We start from the raw sequence: 16,960 nt of genomic DNA, 5'->3' as shown, positions 1-16,960 counted from the left end.
ATGTCAGAGCAGAAGGAGGACTGGCATAATGACGTAGTGATGCCTGCGACACAAGCATCCCTCATTGGAGGACTGGTTCAAGTCCCAGCCACTCCACTTCTGATCTAGCTCCTGCTAATGCAAGTGGCAAGGCAGCAGAAGATGGCCTAAGTGCTTGGGCCCCTGCCACCCACGTGGCAGATACAGGTTCCTGGTTTTAGTCTGGCCTTTAGGATCCTGAGCAGGTGCTGGGGAAGGACTAGGACTTGCACTGCCTGTTCCAGAGTCCAGGCTGCTGCTCTTCTGGTGGGGTCTGGGTGTATAGCCCGGACCAGGAAGTAGGCCCTTGGAGACTGCCCTAATTCTCATGGGGCCTCTCACCACATGTGACTCCCGGTCTGCAGATGCTGGCGAGTCTGAGGTCAGCCCTCTGGATGGTCAGTGCTGCGGGCTAAGTTTGTGGTTTGCAGAGTGTCCAGGCTGGGCCTGTTGGCTGTGTGCTGGGGGCTGCCCATCAACAGGGGCTAAGCCATTCAAGAGAAGCAGGTGAGGAGCAGAGAAAGGTCACCAGTGCTGGCAGATGCCACCTCAGGACCATCCACAGCCCAATTGGACCAAGAGGAAGGTCAAGTCCTATAGTGCCCCAAGGCCGGGTCCTAGGACCATCTGTCTGCCCAAGGCATGGCAGGAAAGGGACCTGTTGGCAGGCAGGTGTGGAGCAGGGTCTGACTGGGCCCTCCCGCGGTGTGCAAGATTGCTGGGTCCATGTTGATGGGGCAGACGTGGAACTCGGCTGAGAACTAGTGGCGCCGCCTGGGGTCCGGGACGCGGGTGCGGTCCCCTCCCGGCGGGGCGCCGAGATCCCGCCCCGGAGGCGGAGGCAGAGGAGGGGGCCCGGGCGGTTCGTCCCGCCCGCTCGCCAGCGCCCCGCCCCGCGCCGCGCACAGCCGGGGGGCGCCGGGACTCTAGACGCGCCGACGGCGGCAGGGTGAGCGGTCTGGCCGACGGGCGGATAGACGGACTCCGTGCACATCGCACCGCGGTGAGTGCATGCGGCCCTCCGCGCGGGGCTGGACCTCTCCGGCCTGCGCCGCACCCGGCCCGACCGCTGCTTGCCGCTCAGGGCGCGGGGGCGCTCGGACGCCCGACGGCTCAGCGGACCGACGGATGCGCCCCCGCGGGCTGCGCACGCCAGCCCGCTGGGACCTTGCTCTTTGCTTCTCAGCTGTGGGGACGGCGCCCGAGCGGCGTACGGGGACCTTTTTACAGATGCAGGCACGACACCCGGTGCAGGGTGGGAGCTCGGGGGCTCGCGGATGGGGTACTTCACCAGCCAGGTCCGTGGGTCATTCGCAGTCTCTGGCCTTGTCCCGGCAGATCTCACTGGGGAAGCCTCCCACAGAGTAGGAAAGGCGGGTTCCTGGTGCTGCACCACCCCTGGCCTCCTCCCCCGCAGGCGCATTCACTTGAAGTTTCCAAACAGGAACAGTCTGCCTGGGCGCCACCATGCCCCTCACCCATCCCCAGCCTTGCAGTCCCGCCCCAGACCCCTCCCCCCATCTCTCCTATAAGCTGGGGCTCCCCAGGCTCATCCATTTCTCTCTCGATGCCTCTGCTACACGCGCAAGCCTCACATTCCCGCGCAGGGCACCAGGGTGTCGCTCAGACACGCTGCCGGCTGCACTGGCAAGCAGCTGTGTCCAACACGTGTGTAGCTGCAGCGACATATATGCATGCTTGCACACAAGGGCCCCATCGCATGTGCCACGCGAGGCTCTGGCATACCTGGGGCATCCAGCCACCCAGCCGCATCCTGGGACATGTTGGCTGGCCTCCTTGGGCACAGTCCTCTTGCTCTCCTGGGTGGAGTGGGAGCCCCAGCTGCTGGGGCGGGGGAGGCAGTGGGTGGGGTTGGCTTCCTGGTAGGGCCTGGGTAGCCCATTGGGGAGCCTGGGTGGCTCAGCCTTCAGGGGTGGCCCTCACTCCTCCCACTCGCCACTGCCACTGTGCATCCCTAGCCTCTCGCCCGACGTCATCCTAGCGGGGGAGGGGAGGGGATCCTCCCTCTCTGCTTTGCTGTCTAGGTTTTGCCCCATCTCAGTATTGTAGTGAGCACTGGAGCAGTCTGGGTTCTTCTCGGCCAGCAAGTGTCCCGCATGACAGGCCAGAAAAATAAAGGAGATCCCCTGCCCGGTTCCTGCCAGAAGGGAGGAATGGACCAGGAGTCACTGCCGGGGTGTTCCCTTGATCATCTGCATCCAAGGCTGTGCCATGGCGGATGGTGTGGGCAGGGGTGAAGTCAGGGAATCTTTCCCGGAGGCACAAACCTGCCAGCCCTGGCTGTGGCTGGCCCTGTGTGTTTAGCTTGGCTCTCCCCGTGTTATTATTATTTTAAAAAATTTAATTAGCTGCCAGCATTTACAAATTGGCAGGTTTCACCTTCAAGTCTGGGTTTCCATCCTCTTTTGAAAAATCACCAGGCCTGGCATCCTGAGTTTGCCTGCATGCCCTTGGGGCATCCCCCTGGTTAGAGTTGCCCCTGGGGAGGGAGGAGGCAGGAGAGCTGTTTGGTCCCAGTTCCCGTACAGCCCTGTGGCTCCTTCTCGACTCCGGTCTGCCAGAGTTGGCTGTTGGCTGTGGCTGCTGCTGGCTGCACAGCATTGCTCAGTTCAAGGGTAGCCCAGACTCAGCCAAGAAGCCTGGGTGAGCCTTGTACCATCCAAGGCCGCCCAAGGGCTGTCCAGGGCCTGGACCGTTCACTGGATGGCTTTGTGACAGCAGCTCGTGCTTTTTGCTGGGCTGTGAGGACAGTGGCCTCGGATGCTTGTGGAGAGGTGGCACGAGTTGCCCGGCACGCGTGGAGCTCTGCTTCTGCTCCTGTGTCCTGTGGTCCTCAACAGTGGGCAGTGGTGGGAGAGCTAGCATGTGACCCAGGCTTTTCTGACCCTGAGTTGCCAGGGGAAGCTTGTTCATCCTGGAGTGGTGAGTGTCCTGAGCCTGGGCCACAGCTGACAGACAGTAGGTACTTAATAGCTGCTGCTGGAGAACAGATTTTTTAGTGTGGAGTCAGTGTGCAGGTTCATGTGGGGCCGAAGGTGAGGTCTGGCCGTGGACCTTGGCATCCTTCTGATGCACTCCTGATGCTCGGCTATGATTCAGGGCGTGGTTCTGCCAGGTGTTCCAGGGCCGTGGGGTACAACTGCTTCTTCCATAGACCCTGAGTCAGCCTTGATCCTGAGGGGGCTGCTCCTGGGTGCTGTCCCAGCCCCCGTGAGCTTCTGCTCTAAGAGGCTGGATTCTGATTGTCATGTGACATGGGGTGTGACTGGAGAACAGGCCTGTACACAGCAGGGGCTTATATGGGCTGGCTGCAGTGCTGACCTCTCTTGGGCCTGCTGGAGAGGGCCACCCCTAGGCTTTCTGCTTTCCTTCTGGTGTGGGAGGCCCTGGGCTCATCCCTCCCTGGCTGGGCCTCTGATGGCTTCCCAGTGTCTGTGGTCCTGCAGTGGGGAAGCAGGGCAATGGAATTTGGGTGGGAGGAGGGCTGCTGCCCAGGAGGCAGGCGAGTCTTGGTCCGCCTCTTTGGCTTCCTGGTCACTGAACATGTTTTCTTGCCCAGGTAGGGGCAGAATAATCAGGGCATGTGCTCTGCCAACCCAGTGCCCCGTGCAGATCAGCAGCACCAGAGGCATCAGGTGGGCTGCAGGAGGGGCTCTCACCCATCCTGGACCAAGCATGGTGCAGGCGGGCAGCTAGTCCTGCGTTTGCTCCCATGCAGTTTCTGTTCTGTGAGGGAAGGAGCGGGGAGGCAACATATAACCAAAGAGGATGTATTCAGACGGGAGTCAGTGCTGTAAGGAGGTATGACCAGCCAGGCAGCCATATCTATGTGGGCCGTGGGCCGGGAAGGCCCCTTGGAGAAGTCCTGAGCTGGCTTGCCAGTGGTAAGGGGCCACATCTAACGCAGAGGGCCTGGGATGGGGCCCCCCCTCTGCATATATGAGGGACAGAGAAAAGAGGGGAAAAAAAAAGGCTAAGGCAGAGTGAGGGAGGGTGGCTGGAGGCAGAGAGGGTGGGGCGGGGAGTTTAGGATTTACTGCAAAGCTTGGAGCCAGGGAGCCAGGGAGCCGTGAGATCCAGTTTCCGTTTCCAGACGCCCCTGCTAGCTGCAGGACCAGGAGGCTTTGTATGTCTGGGACAGGACATTGACAGCAGTGCTTAGAGACGCTGTGCTGGGGCGGGGACCCCTCGGCTCAGGTTGGGGACAGACCTGTGGGCAGCTGGCAGGGTGCAGGGCGATGCCTGCCAGATGCGTATGGATGATGCCATTGTTCAGCGGCTGTAAGCGTAGAAGAAGTGCTCTCAGGAAAGAGTCAGGATGTGCTAAGAAATGTGCAAACTACCCATTGCCCACAGGTCCACAGAGCCAGCTAAGAGTGAAGGCTGGGAACTAATTGCAGTGGCTATCAGTGGTCACCTCATGGGGGACAGGGTGCCCGAGGACAGGGAGGGGGCATGCCACTGTGTGTCTCCTTAGGTTCTGGGTCTTGACCCTTGCCATGATGTTGTGCGTTCAAAATACTGCCTGAAATCAGAAGTGGCTGCGGGTGGGTGTTCACCTGGGAGTTTCACGTGGGCATCTGGTGGGGGGAGTTGTTAATCTCCCTCTTTGCGCAAGCTCACGAGGTGCATCTTTTCCCTCCATGCTCAGGATGGGTCTCCGGGCTGCTGTCTGCACAGTTAGGCTTACAGACACAAGGGGCTTCCCCATGGGTGTGCTTCCTTCTGGTGATTTCATTGTAGGTGCTTCCTGGGATGGGCACTGCTGTGATTAACATCCTGCCTGGAGCCCGTGTCCTCAGGCTGCCCCACTGACCCCAAGCTTAGGGAACAGGTCTAGAAGTAGGGGAATACCCAGCTGGGTCACTGTAGAACTCACTGACCAGCCTTACTGCTCCAACACAGTGTGTCCTTGGGGAGCCTCGGTTTCCTGTCGTATCAAATAGCTGTGTGCGGCTCTGGCTCTGAGGGCTGCTGGAAGCAGGCAGTAGGGCACTCCTTCCTTTCCAGTGCTGGTATTTATCCAGCACCTCTGGGCGCTGGGGGTAAAGCCGGGACTGAGAAGGCAAGCTCCACCCCCACAGAACTCACTCCCATGAGAAATACAGATGGCGGCACACAGTGGTGTGCGTGCTGTGTGGGGATGGCTACAAGGGGAGGAGAGGAGGGGAGGCTGAGCCAGGACTCAGACTGGGCGCGGGGCTGTTTTTGGTGGAACATCCATGACACAAGGAAGAGACATTAAGACAGAAGGCACAGCAGGGACGAGCAGCTCAAGAGTGGGACCTGCTGTGGGTGAGAATGGCCTGGGGATTGGGGGTGGGCACATATGGAGAGGTTGCCAGGCAGTCCCAATCCTGGGAGAGCGAGGGCTGAGTGACTTTTTTTTTTTTTTAAGATTTATTTATTTTTATTGGAAAATCAGATATATAGCAAGGAGGAGAGACAGCAAAATCTTCCGTCCAATGGTTCACTCCCCAAGCGGCTTCAACAGGTGGTGCTATGCCGATCTGAAGCCAGGAGTCAGTAACTTCCTCCAGGTCTCCCGCGCGGGTGCAGGGTCCCAAGGCTTTGGGTCGTCCTCCCCAGGCCACAAGCAGAGAGCTGGATGGGAAGTGGGACTGCTGGGATTAGAACCGGCACCCATATGGGATCCCAGCACGTTCAAGGTGAGGACTTTAACCGCTAGCCCACTGCACCGGACCCAACTTTTTTTTTTTTTTTTAAGATTTATTCATTTTATTACAGCCAGATATATACAGAGGAGGAGAGACAGAGAGGAAGATCTTCCGTCCGATGATTCACTCCCCAAGTGAGCCGCAAAGGGGCCGATGCGCGCCGATCCGAAGCCGGGAACCTGGAACCTCTTCCGGGTCTCCCACGCGCGGACCCAACTTTTTAAGGTTTTATTTCTGGAGGCTGGAGGAGTGCCTGCCTGCAGTCTCCCAGCAAGCTAGGGCGTAGTCCACCTTCTTGGCCCATGCCTCCAAGGTGGGGGCTACACCGGCTGCCTGGTGCCATGAGTCCCTTGCTTTGTGCCCGTCCCTCCTCTTGAGGCCCATCAGGGGTCAAACCGTGCGTCACTTTGCACCATTGTCCTCCCAGTTAGTGGAATTTGGAAGCATTGCAAAAATGCCTCTCTTTTCTCATATACAGAGATTGCTGTGAAGAAAGGGCTGCTGTGGGGAAAAGGTTATTTCCTTCCGCAGGGTGGGGAGCAGGCTGGGCCAAGCAGGGCACTGTTGTTGGCAGCCTCAGCGTCCTGCCTGGGGCTGGGGGAAGTGGTGCCGCCCACCTGCCCCGAGCAGTCTAGGGGGGTTGGAAACATCAGCCAGGCCAAGGGGGCAGGCAGCTCATGAGCACCTCAGTGCTGCAGCCACTTGAGGACTGTACTCCAGGTTGTCGTAGTGCCACAGGCCTCAGTTTACCCATCTGCGAGTTGGGTCAGCCTTCCTTGTTCTGCTTGCCTTTGGTGTTTCAGGAATGGCCTGAATGTGGGGAGTGGGTTCTGAGGTGCAGTGAGACCACCCGGGGTGGGAAGCACCTAGAGTGTGGAGTGGAGCCACCGGTGCCTGGAGGGGGCTGGTTCTTTCTCTCAATGGACCTAGGGGGTCATGAGGCTGAAGGTTGTGTGAACCTTCAGCCTGTTCTCCGAGTCAGCACCGAGTCAGTTCTGTGTCTCCGAGACAGCACCGTCTGTGCCAGCGCCACCCTTGGCCCTTCAGTTGGCTGCACGGGGACTTGATCAGCCCCCCCAGAGTTCTTCTCTCCACAACCTAAGACCCCATATCCTAGCCCTGAGCCCCCAGCCCTGTCCTGGGTTTCTGCTGAACTTGCAAGCATTCCAGAAAGTTCTGTTCTTTTTTTTTTTTTTTTTAATTTTTTTGAAAGTTCTGTTCTTAAAGTCTTAAAATGAAAGCATGACATCAAACAGATGGCAGCAGGGACCCCTGGGAACCCAGGAACAAAGGTTTTGCCCCTGCATGTGTGGCCCTTGGCTGAGCAATGGCCCTGAGGGCTGTGGGTGTGGGATGGAGACCTGCGGCCTAGAGGGGAGTTGGGGAGGGTGAGTGGGGACTAGGCCTGGGCAGGGGCTGTGCTGGACCCCAGATCTGGGCCTCTGGCTGGGCTCTGCTAGCAGTGCTGACCCCCCAAGGGCTCAGTCACACCATCCTCATTAGCTTTGTTAACCTTGCTCCCCCCAAAACACCCACTGACACAGAGAAACACACAGACACAGATGAACACACAGTAACACACACAGGGACACACTGACACACAGGGAGACATACACAGAAAGAGACCCGCACAGACACACACAGGGACATACACAAAAATATAAACACAGGCACACAGAGACACACAGAAACACAAGAGATCCTGACTGACACCAGAACATGGCGAGAGACACAGATACACAGAGACCATGCCAGCAAGCCGCTGTTGTCACTGTGTCGAGGACCACAGTCCTGGTACTTCAGTGAAGGTTGGGGGCCGACCTCGGGGTGAGTGGAGTGGCAGGCATCGTGGGGTGCTCCCCTGTGTGTCCCTTCTCACCTGTCTGACCCAGGGTGTTCAGCACCCTGGTGGCTATGTCTGCTGGTAGGGCCTAGGCCCCCTGGATGAGGAAGCCACGGGTGGGGCCTTAGGCTCGTGACTGATGGGCTTGCTGGCATGGTTCTGGCCATGGTCTCCCAGTTCTGCCTTCACCTTACACTTCTTGTTAATTAAAAGTACTCCTTCAGTTTAGCTGACACCTACTGGAAAAGGAAACCTTTGATCATAACTGTGGATCGAAGTCCGGGACACTTGAGCCATACCCAAGAGGATAATGGTGGCAGAGCGAGGCGGGACCTGTCGTTGCAGCCACTTCTGCTCCTGACCTGGGCCTGGGCATGCAAACCTTGCCCCATTTGTGCTCACAGGGCCATCATTGATACTGCAGGGCTGCGGAGATGCCTGCTGCTGTCCTATTGGTCAGGAGAGCTTGGAGAGGTACATTCCTCTCCGTGGTCATCTTGGCCCTGTTTGTGCACCTTGTGTTTTCTGGGGTCTCCTGGGCACTGTTTGTGCTGGGGCAGGTCTGGGAGAGGAAGTCCTGCTCCCCTGCAGCATGAATGTTTTCTGCCAGATCAAGCCACTGTCCCCTGCAGGCGCTGGGGCTGTTTTTTTCCCTGAGCTTTGGCATGGATCTGTGTGCGGGGTCATGCGACTGTCCTAGGAGGTAACCGTGTTGGAGAGGGAGAGTCCCCAACCAGTGGCCCAGGGACCCTGAATGTGTGGATGAGGAATCTTTTAGCAGGCTGAGGGTCAGAGGTACCTGAGGATCTGCCATCACAGCCAGCATGTTTCTTCACTGTCACACACAGGACCCATTCGGAGGGGATGCCAGGATGTCTGAGATGATCAACTGTTGCTGCTCCTGATCTGGGAATGGTTCCTGTTAAAATAGGGAATTGTAGTAAGTGGTGGTTGTGGGGTCCTGGCATCCAGCTGAACCACACTACCCCAAGGGCCACACATGGGACATGGGCCCTCGGTTCCTCTCTGAGAATCTCTCCTTAGCATCTGTGTTTTCATCCTGAAGGGCTGGGAGGGGAGAGGAGGTTGCAGAGGAAGCTGTGAGCTATGGAAACACAGGATGAGATGCTGAGCTGGGTCTTCAAGGATGCATAGGAGTTTGCCAAGGAGTGGGAGGGAACAGTAGGGTGGGGAACGGGGAGCGAATGCAGAGCCAGTGGTTTTTCACATCATGCGTTTATGGAGTACCTGTTGTTTGTAAGGCATGGTGCTGAGGTCTGGTCTCCTCCAGTCTCCTGATGAGAGTTGGCGGAAGCTCAGAGGTCACGTGCTCCTAGCAGGAGTGGAGTGAAGTTTGGGTTCCGGCTCACCTGTGGGAGTGTGAAGTGTGGTCATGCTGGGCTTCCCTGCTCTGCCCCACTGCCTCGGGGCCTGGGAGCTTCCTGGACCTGCCGGTCCCAGCTCAGCCTGGCCAGCCCCTGCTATGGGCCACACACGGGCAGCTCTGGGACATTCTCAAGTTTCAGAGCCATACACGGGCGTGCCCTGATGAGTTGTGGAGAGGCCAGACTAGCTGCTCCCTACCTCGCTCCTTCCAGACGCTGTGGCTGCCTAGGGGCTGGGTCTGCTCTGTGCCTGCCTGCCTGCCTGTCTGCTTGGCTTTTGGTCCAGGCTTCTCAACCTCTCTGTCTTGCTCTTTTCTTTCCAGAGTGTGTATCACACTCTGTCTCTGTTTGTCTTGGTCCTTCCTTGTGTCCCTTTGTCCCCACTCCCTGCCTCCTCCCTTCTAGTATCTCAGGTTGCCAAAGAGGAAGGGAAGACACCAGGATGTTTCTGGATAGAGGATGGTGTGCACCTTGTTATCACAGCGGGAGGCAAGCCACCAAGCCAATGGCCTGCCAGCTGACCTCAAGCAGGCATTTGTCTGGCTGGAGCCCTTTGGGGTTGTGGCACACTGTCACTCATCACATGCTGTGTGCTGGAGTCTTACCTGTTAATTAACCTATTTCCTCCATTCCGGCACCACCCACCCCCACACTCATCATAGCAGCTATCTGTCCGTGCACCCCTGCACCTCAGTCTGCAAACTCATTATCCATCCTTCCATCCATCCATCAATGCACCCATCATCCATCCACCCACTTATTTACCATCCATCATCCATCCATCCAGCAACAGCAACCTGAGTGACCAGCATGAGCCAGCCCCTGGGGTTTGGGCTTTTCTGCATTAGAAGGTCCCAGTGCAATCATGGAGACAGACAGGTGGGAGATGTGTCAGTGCAAGATGCGTGGCTCCTCTGTGTGGGGAAAGAGCCCCCTGCTTTCCCCGCTTCTTGGCCTCCAAGGAGCATCCTTCTGGGGAGAGGCAAAGGCAGATTCTGAGATGGGCTGAGCAAGTGTGGAGTGCAGGGACATGAACAAGGCTGTGTACCGTGAGGTTAGATGGGAGAGCAGGGTCACTTGAAGCAGGTGAGTGGGCTGTGATGGAGGTGGGGACGGGAGGCAGAATCAAATGAATGAGGGTGTGTGTGTGTGTGTTTGTGGCATGGTTGCAGTAGAGGGGAGTGGGGAAGGGGCAAGAGAGGACCCTCCTTCCGCTTCCTGTTCCCCTCCCCCTCCTCTGAATTCTCCTAGCCTCCTCTTCCTTTTGAGTTTCTCCAGCCCTGCTCTCTACCTGAGGACAAGATGGCCTCCAGGCCCGACATTACATCACCTTGTCTACCAAAGGGAGCCCAGGATCTCACCCAAGTGGGCTCCAGCTTCCCTGGTGGCTGTCCCCCAGGGAGGTATTGCTGTGAGGAGCACGAAGGCACTGACTGGAGTGACAGGGTATGCTGCGGACCCCAGAATGCAGCCTGGATCTCTCCTGCAATGGCAGGTGGACATGAGCTGGGAGGTGGGAAGCCAGCCAGCAGCTTCCAGAGCTTCGCTTCCATTCTCTGATGGTAGGGCAGCAGTGGGATGTTTGCTTTCCTCCAATCCCCAAAGGGGAGAGTTTGTGTCCAGGGCTGGGAGGAAAGACTCCAGGATGCTGAGCAGGTTGGGAGAGGGGGGCATTAAACCAGAGAGAGACCTTTGGCTGGTAGAGCCCACGGGTAAGGTAAGCCTCAGGCAGGAAGCCCTGGCTTTTGCTGGGGTCAAGGGAGAGGGAGAGGGTGGGAATGGGGATGAAGCCAGGGAAGGAGCAGGGAGCACAGCCTAGGCTGGGCCACAGCCCTGGGAGGGTTTCCTCTTTCCAGAGTGGTGCCTCCTGGGGATGGAAAGCCCCAGCTCCCTCCAGTGCCAAAAACAACATTTTCTTTTCTTCGAGGTTGATCAAAAGTCCCGGGCATTGATGTCTGTAATTTTTCACCTGCTGATGGCAGTAATGAGATTAGTGATTGCAACGCTAGGGTGAGCCCTCGCCAGAGAGGTTGGAAGCACCTCATTCTGAACTTCTGCAGGACGGAGGGGGCCCACCCCTGCCAGTGCCTATGGATGGATTAGTTTCTCAGCGCTCTCAGCTCGCCTGGCTGTCCGAAGAAAGGCCCGGGAGTGGGGTGCTGGTGAGTGTGTGAAGAACACGGGGGCGTCTGCATCCCAAATCTCACCTGGAGTTGCTCCTTGGGCCCCACTGGGATTTGGATTCTCCTTTTCCTGGGGGATCTCAAGGACCCACATGTGTCTTCAGCTTGGTCTGCCCTGGCCTGCACCCCACCCACAGAAAGTTCCCCTTCCCAAATCCCCTGGCCCCCAGCCCTGTGCTTGCTGGCTTAGACAGAGCTAGAGCTGTTTATCTTGAGGACTCCTGTCACCTGATCCCTTGAGTCTCTCAGGCCCTATGCTCCGTCCTACCAACTCTGGTTTCCCTTTCCCATCTGTGGACACCTGCCACCAGTCCTTGGTTCTCCTCTGTCAAGCATCTCCATAATTGTGGAAAAGCATCTGACTAGACATGTACCTACCTGGAAGTCAATGTCCAGCGGCACAGTCTACCCTCAGGTCACCACCACCTGGCCAAGGGAGAGGATACTGCCCGCCCCGGGGGCCTTCACAGCCCCTCTCACTCCCATGAGTGTCCTGTGATTCTGTGTCACAGTCCCCAGATGCCCTCATGTCCTCATCCTTTGGCTCTTCTCTGGAGTGCTGGCCACCTCAGGGGTGGACATTCGTGGGTTTTGCTTGATGCAGATCCCAGCCTCTGGAACGGCTGGGCAGGTCGCTGGTGCTTGTTGAGCAGATGTCAACAGAAAGATTAGGCTGACCTGGATTCAAATCCCGTTGCTGCGTTTTACTGACTGTGACCTTGACTGGGCCGTGGTTTCCTTCTGTGGAGCGCAGAAACGTAAACATCCCTGGAAACTCAGTCTGGGATAATAGATTATGTCTGTGCTGAGGAAGTGATAGTTAAACAGGAACCTGAACAGCTCAAACCCCTGCTTGCATTTTGTGCCAAGAGCAAGTTTATTTTTCCTGGTGAACTAGATGACTTCCTCTTATCAGACAAGGAGCTCCAGGTTACCCTCTAATTTCCCTTTTGGCCTTGGTCCCAGGAAGCTTACTACTCAGAGGTGAGTGTAGGAACAGCCCTTACTTCCTGCTAGGGCTTTAGTGCAATTCTCTTCTCCATTTCCTCTCTCTGTGATTTGGTTATTCATTTTTGAAAGGCAGAGAGGAGAGAAAGAGATCTGTCTGGTTCACTCACCAGGTTCTTGTAGCATGTAAGGCTGGAGGGCTGGGCCAGACCGAAGCCAGGAGCCAAAAGTCCAGGCCTCCCCATGGGGGTGGCAGAGAGTCAGTGCTGCACCCCAGGGTGTGCATTAACAGGAAGCTGGACCAGAAGCAGAGTAGCCAGGACTCGAACCAAGCCGTCTGATACGGGGTGTCAGCGTAACCTCTGACTCAGAAGGCCGCCCTGATTGTTTGCTTGGGGCTCTGTAATACATGCATGTTGCTTTTCACTTTGGTGATTTATACCCACATGTCCCTGTGTCAGCTATAGCACCTGGCAGTCATCTCTCTACCTGCTGTGTCTGGACATCACATGTGAGCAGAATCCCATAGTATATGTCCCTTCACTGCACCATGTCCTAGGGGTTCGTCCTCCCAAGGTCCCTGCCTTGCCCAGGCCATAGGGTTGCATTGAGTGGAGTGGGTCACACCTCATTTGTTCACTCCAGTGTTGGTGCCCACTTGTGTGCCTTACCTTTTTGTGTATTCTGAATAATGCTGTAGTGAACAGGGGTGTGCGGATACATTTTAAAAAATTGTTTATTTTGATTGGAAAAGCAGAGTTACACAGAGAGGGAGAGAGAGAGAAAAAAATCTTCCATCTGCTTTTTCACTCCCCAAATGGCCTTAATGGCTGGAGCTGAGCTGATTCAAAGCTAGGAGCCAGGAATCTTTCTGTGTCACCCACAGGAGTGCAGGGTCCCAAGACTTTGGGCCATCCTTTGCTGTTTTCCCAGGCCACAAGGAGGGAGCTGGATGCGAAGTAGAGCAGCTGGGACATGAATGGTCGCCCATGTGGGATCCTGGTGCTTGCAGGGGGGAAATTAACCAATTGAGCCATTGTGCTGGGCCCTGTCCAGATACTTATTTCAGTAGGTGACATTCTTGCATCTCCAGGCCTTGGCTTGTCCCAGTCTAGGTGGCAAATTATAGGTCATATTTTGGCTGGTCTCTAGGGCCAAATCATTGTATCTGCTCTTGCTTATTTGTTCCTGTGTGACTGTGTGTGGTCCTTGCAATGTCCCATCCAGTTCTCCCTCAAATGGAGGCTTGTGTGCCTTGCAGCTGCTATAGGTGTGGACTGCTGATGGCTCCCACCTGTGGCTCCACTGGCTGCAGGCCCCGGGCTGCAAGTGTGCATCCCACGAGCTGCCTGAGAGGTGACTCTGCCTGGCCTTTGGCCAGTGACCGACTAAAGCACTGGGGACAGCCCTCCCATGCCAGGGCCCCTGCAGCCGAGAGCATGGCTTTGCACAGCACAGTCCTCCCTCTGCCTGCTTCCTTTTTGCCTTACTTCTAGAAACCTCTGTTGCTCGGTAAACCACTTGCACTGTGTTCCCATGCCACACTCTGCTTCTAAAGGGTCCAATGAAAAACCCTCATGATTGTGACTACCAGAGGGATATCAGCAAGTTCGTGGGGGAAATGAGATACAAAGAGTTTATTTCTGTGCCATACAGTCTTTGGATAATACACATTTTCCATGAACTTTGTGAGAACTTATCTTTGCACAGATTTCAGAATTTTTGGCATGAGGAGAAGTTTCCTTTTGCCCTGCTCCCCCCTTTCATATTCCAGAGGGAGAGAGAGGGAAGCACTTGCATCTACTAGGTTCATTTTGCAAATGCTGGCAGTGGCTGAGACTGGGCCAGGACAAAGCTGGGAGCGAAGAACTCAGCCCACGTCTCCCCATGTAGGCTGCAGGAATTACTTGGAATGTCACTCCTGCCTCCCAGGGTCTGCACGAACGGGAGTTGGAGCCAGGAATCAGACTCGGGTTCTCCTTTGTGGGTCCCAGGCATTTTAACTGCTAAGGCAGATGTTATCTTTTCACAAAGTTTTTGAAGCATTGAGTATTTTTCCTTCCCTTTTTGGGTCTTGCTAAACTGGAGTATTACATTCTGATAGGTTGGCAGTCTAAGGCTGCAGATGGTCACCTGGGAAGGGGTTAGCATTCCCAGGGTCTACCACATGGAGGTACATGTGAGGCATCAGGCTGGGGTGGAGGTACAGCACCATGCCCTGCTTCTGGGCCTGCATTCCGTGGGTGTGCACGAGACAGTCAGGGCCTTGAAGAACTGGAAGCCCAGTGCTGCCAACAGGCGGAGCATGGCTCTGGGTAGGCGGCACAGCCCGTCCTGGGTGCCTCTGCCCTGTGCTGAACCTAGCTTGCCAGGTGGAAGTGATTGCTTGCGTGTTTGACTGACACATCTGTGAGAATCTTGGGTGTTTATTTTCCTGCTGTCATCCCCAGTCCTTCGCAACTCCAGGCGTTTTGCTGTGCTGCCAGTTGTTTAAAAGACAGATTGCCTGCGGGTCCTTGGAAAGTTCCAAAGCCACGTGCATGCCACCCTGAGATGTTCTTGTCTCAGGTTGTCTGGTCACTTGCAAGCTGACCAATAAAATGATTGGCTGTGCCATTAATGCATGCACCCCCAAGCTCACATGGGATGTCTCCTAAACAGTTACTCATGGTTTATCTGAACCCCCAGTGTAGCCACGTGTTCTGTGTTGCCTGTTTTCATCAGGAAAACAGGTTCAGGAAGAGTTGCCTTCCTGGCACATTAGCAGGAAGCTGGGCTCAAACTAGTGCTCCAGTATAGCATGCTAGTTTCACAGGTGGCTGCTTAACCCAATGCACCACATTGGTGTCCCCCCACCCACCCCCCACCTCCGACCTCAACACTTCCGTGCTGGGGGCCAAGTTGCCAGCACTAGAGCCTCTGGGGGGACAAACTCAAATCACATCCAAAGTGTGATGCCCTGGATAGGAGCCCAACCACCTGCCTGAGAATCCAGGACTTCTCTGACTCTGCTGCTCACAGCAGGGGTCTCATCCAGAGACCAGAGCTGCACCAGCCACTCTGGTGTTTGCTACCCCTTCCCACGGTCCTGTTCCTCACTCTCAGGGCCCAATGTCCTGCCTCCTGCCGGGTGCTCCCTCCTGGAAGCTGCACCTGCCTCCTTTGCACCTGCGAGCCCTTGCCTCGGAGCCAAGACGAAGGACAGCAAGAGGCAGAGCTGCTTCGTTTGGATGACAGCTGTTGCCATTTGACCACACTGCTCTGGGCTGCTGTTCCGGCTGAGGTGTGGGAAGGCGCAGCTCGGGCCTGGTGATGTGTCAGACATGTATCTTTTTAGAAACTGCCTGCACATGTGTGTCTCTAGCCTTCTGGGCCTCACTGCTGAAGCCTTACCCCTGAAAGCCTCTAGAACATTCCCAGACCACTGCAGACCCCAACAGTCCAGTGGAACCAGCTGCCCCGGGGCTGGGTGCTAGAAGCCATGGTCATTGATGATTTGTTCTGGAATCGAAGCTGGACTTGGTGTGGCCTTGTTCTTCCCTGTGCGGTGTAAACAGGGCAGCTGATGCCCTTCACCTGTCCCCTGGGCTCATGGGGGCACCCAGAAGGCGTCATTCACAGGCCTGGTACTCCACAGGGGGAGGATCTCTGCTTGGCAGGACAGAGATGTCTTCCTGAATCTGAGAGTAAAGCTTACAGGCCCTAGCAGCCATCTGCCAGTGCCCTGTCAGAACAGCCTGTGGTTCGACTTGGTTGCAGGCCCTTCCCTGGCCATTTACAGTGGGGAGGGGATGAGCCTGGCGGGGAGTGGTCACCCGGTGCCTGGGGCCACCTGAGCTCATCTGAGCCCTCATCTCTTGGGGAGGTATCCAGCTGGGACCAGGGTTTTTTGTTTTTTTGTTTTTTTTTTTTTTTGGACCTCAGCTGCCAGGAGTCAATTACACTCCTGGGAGAAAACCCTGGCATTATCTCTGGCTCTGTGGGGTTCCGCCCTTATTTGTTGATTTGTTTATTCCTCTTTTGTCCCCACTGTCCCCTGAGTACTTGCACATTCCTGAGTCTCCTCTGTCCTGGGCCCCTTCTTCTGCCCCAGCCCTTCCAGTCCACAGCAGAATCCTACAAAGCTGCCTGCGCTGTGCATCCCCTTCCCGGATCTCTACCACTCCATCCCTCGCGTCTGGGCTTGGCCACCTCCTGCCCCTTTCTGCCCGGCTGGCTCTCCTGTCTTCCCCCTGCTGTTGCCAGAGCCCTCTTGACCTGCTGCAGCCACTGCGTGCTCTCAGTCACTCCCAACTGTGGTCCCTGGCTGCCCCTTATAGCATCCTGCTGTCCATGCTGCCTGATACTCTTCGTCTCCCATAGACCACTCAGATCTTACCTCAAAGGCCACCTCTGCAGAGAAGCCTTCCCTGACTGCGGCTGAGATGGGTGCCTTCTCTCCTCCCTCCTCCCATCCCCCAAGCATTCCCTCTTTCTGTTCCTTCGCTGTGTCGGTTCATCCCTTAGGGTACTTGTTGCTCCTGTGTTTATTCTCTGTCCCCTGTCATCCATACAGTATTACTGCTGGGGCGTGGCCCCGGGGCCTTTCCTATTGGTGACAGCCTACCTCCCATCCTTCAAGGTGCCCTGTAGGTTCTGCCTTCTCCAGTCACTGGAAGGTTAGGCACAATGGAGACAAGTTCAGGTCACAAAATCGCTGCCCAGTGCGTTCAGGTCATGCCAGCAGGGCTCTGCCAGGCAGCCTAAGGCTGGGGACAAGGGCAAGTGGGCCAGTCTTTGCTCTGAGCCCTTGTGAGCTGTGAGGCCTTGATTGTTGTACAGGGGGAGAGGTATGGACTGGTGACAAGGCAGCATTTTGATGCCTGGTGAGGAGGGGTGCCCCTG

The 16,960-nt window shown here is 56.4% G+C and overlaps 1 protein-coding gene across 3 annotated transcripts in view; it reads left to right on the top strand.

Annotated features, from left to right (window-relative positions):
- The first annotated feature begins 884 nt into the window (after positions 1-884).
- FBLN2 (fibulin 2) overlaps positions 885-16,960 on the top strand; it is a 53,893-nt gene continuing 37,817 nt past the window's right edge. For all 3 annotated transcript variants that reach the window (XM_058678526.1, XM_058678525.1, XM_058678524.1), the window contains exon 1: positions 885-1,021. The gene's annotated coding sequence lies outside the window, so the exon portion shown is untranslated. The remainder of the gene's footprint in view (positions 1,022-16,960) is intronic.

Source organism: Ochotona princeps, chromosome 21, assembly GCF_030435755.1.
Source record: "Ochotona princeps isolate mOchPri1 chromosome 21, mOchPri1.hap1, whole genome shotgun sequence".
Classification (NCBI taxonomy): domain Eukaryota; kingdom Metazoa; phylum Chordata; class Mammalia; order Lagomorpha; family Ochotonidae; genus Ochotona; species Ochotona princeps.
Note: the sequence above shows the minus strand (reverse complement) of the source record. Positions and strands in the feature narration are given on the sequence as shown.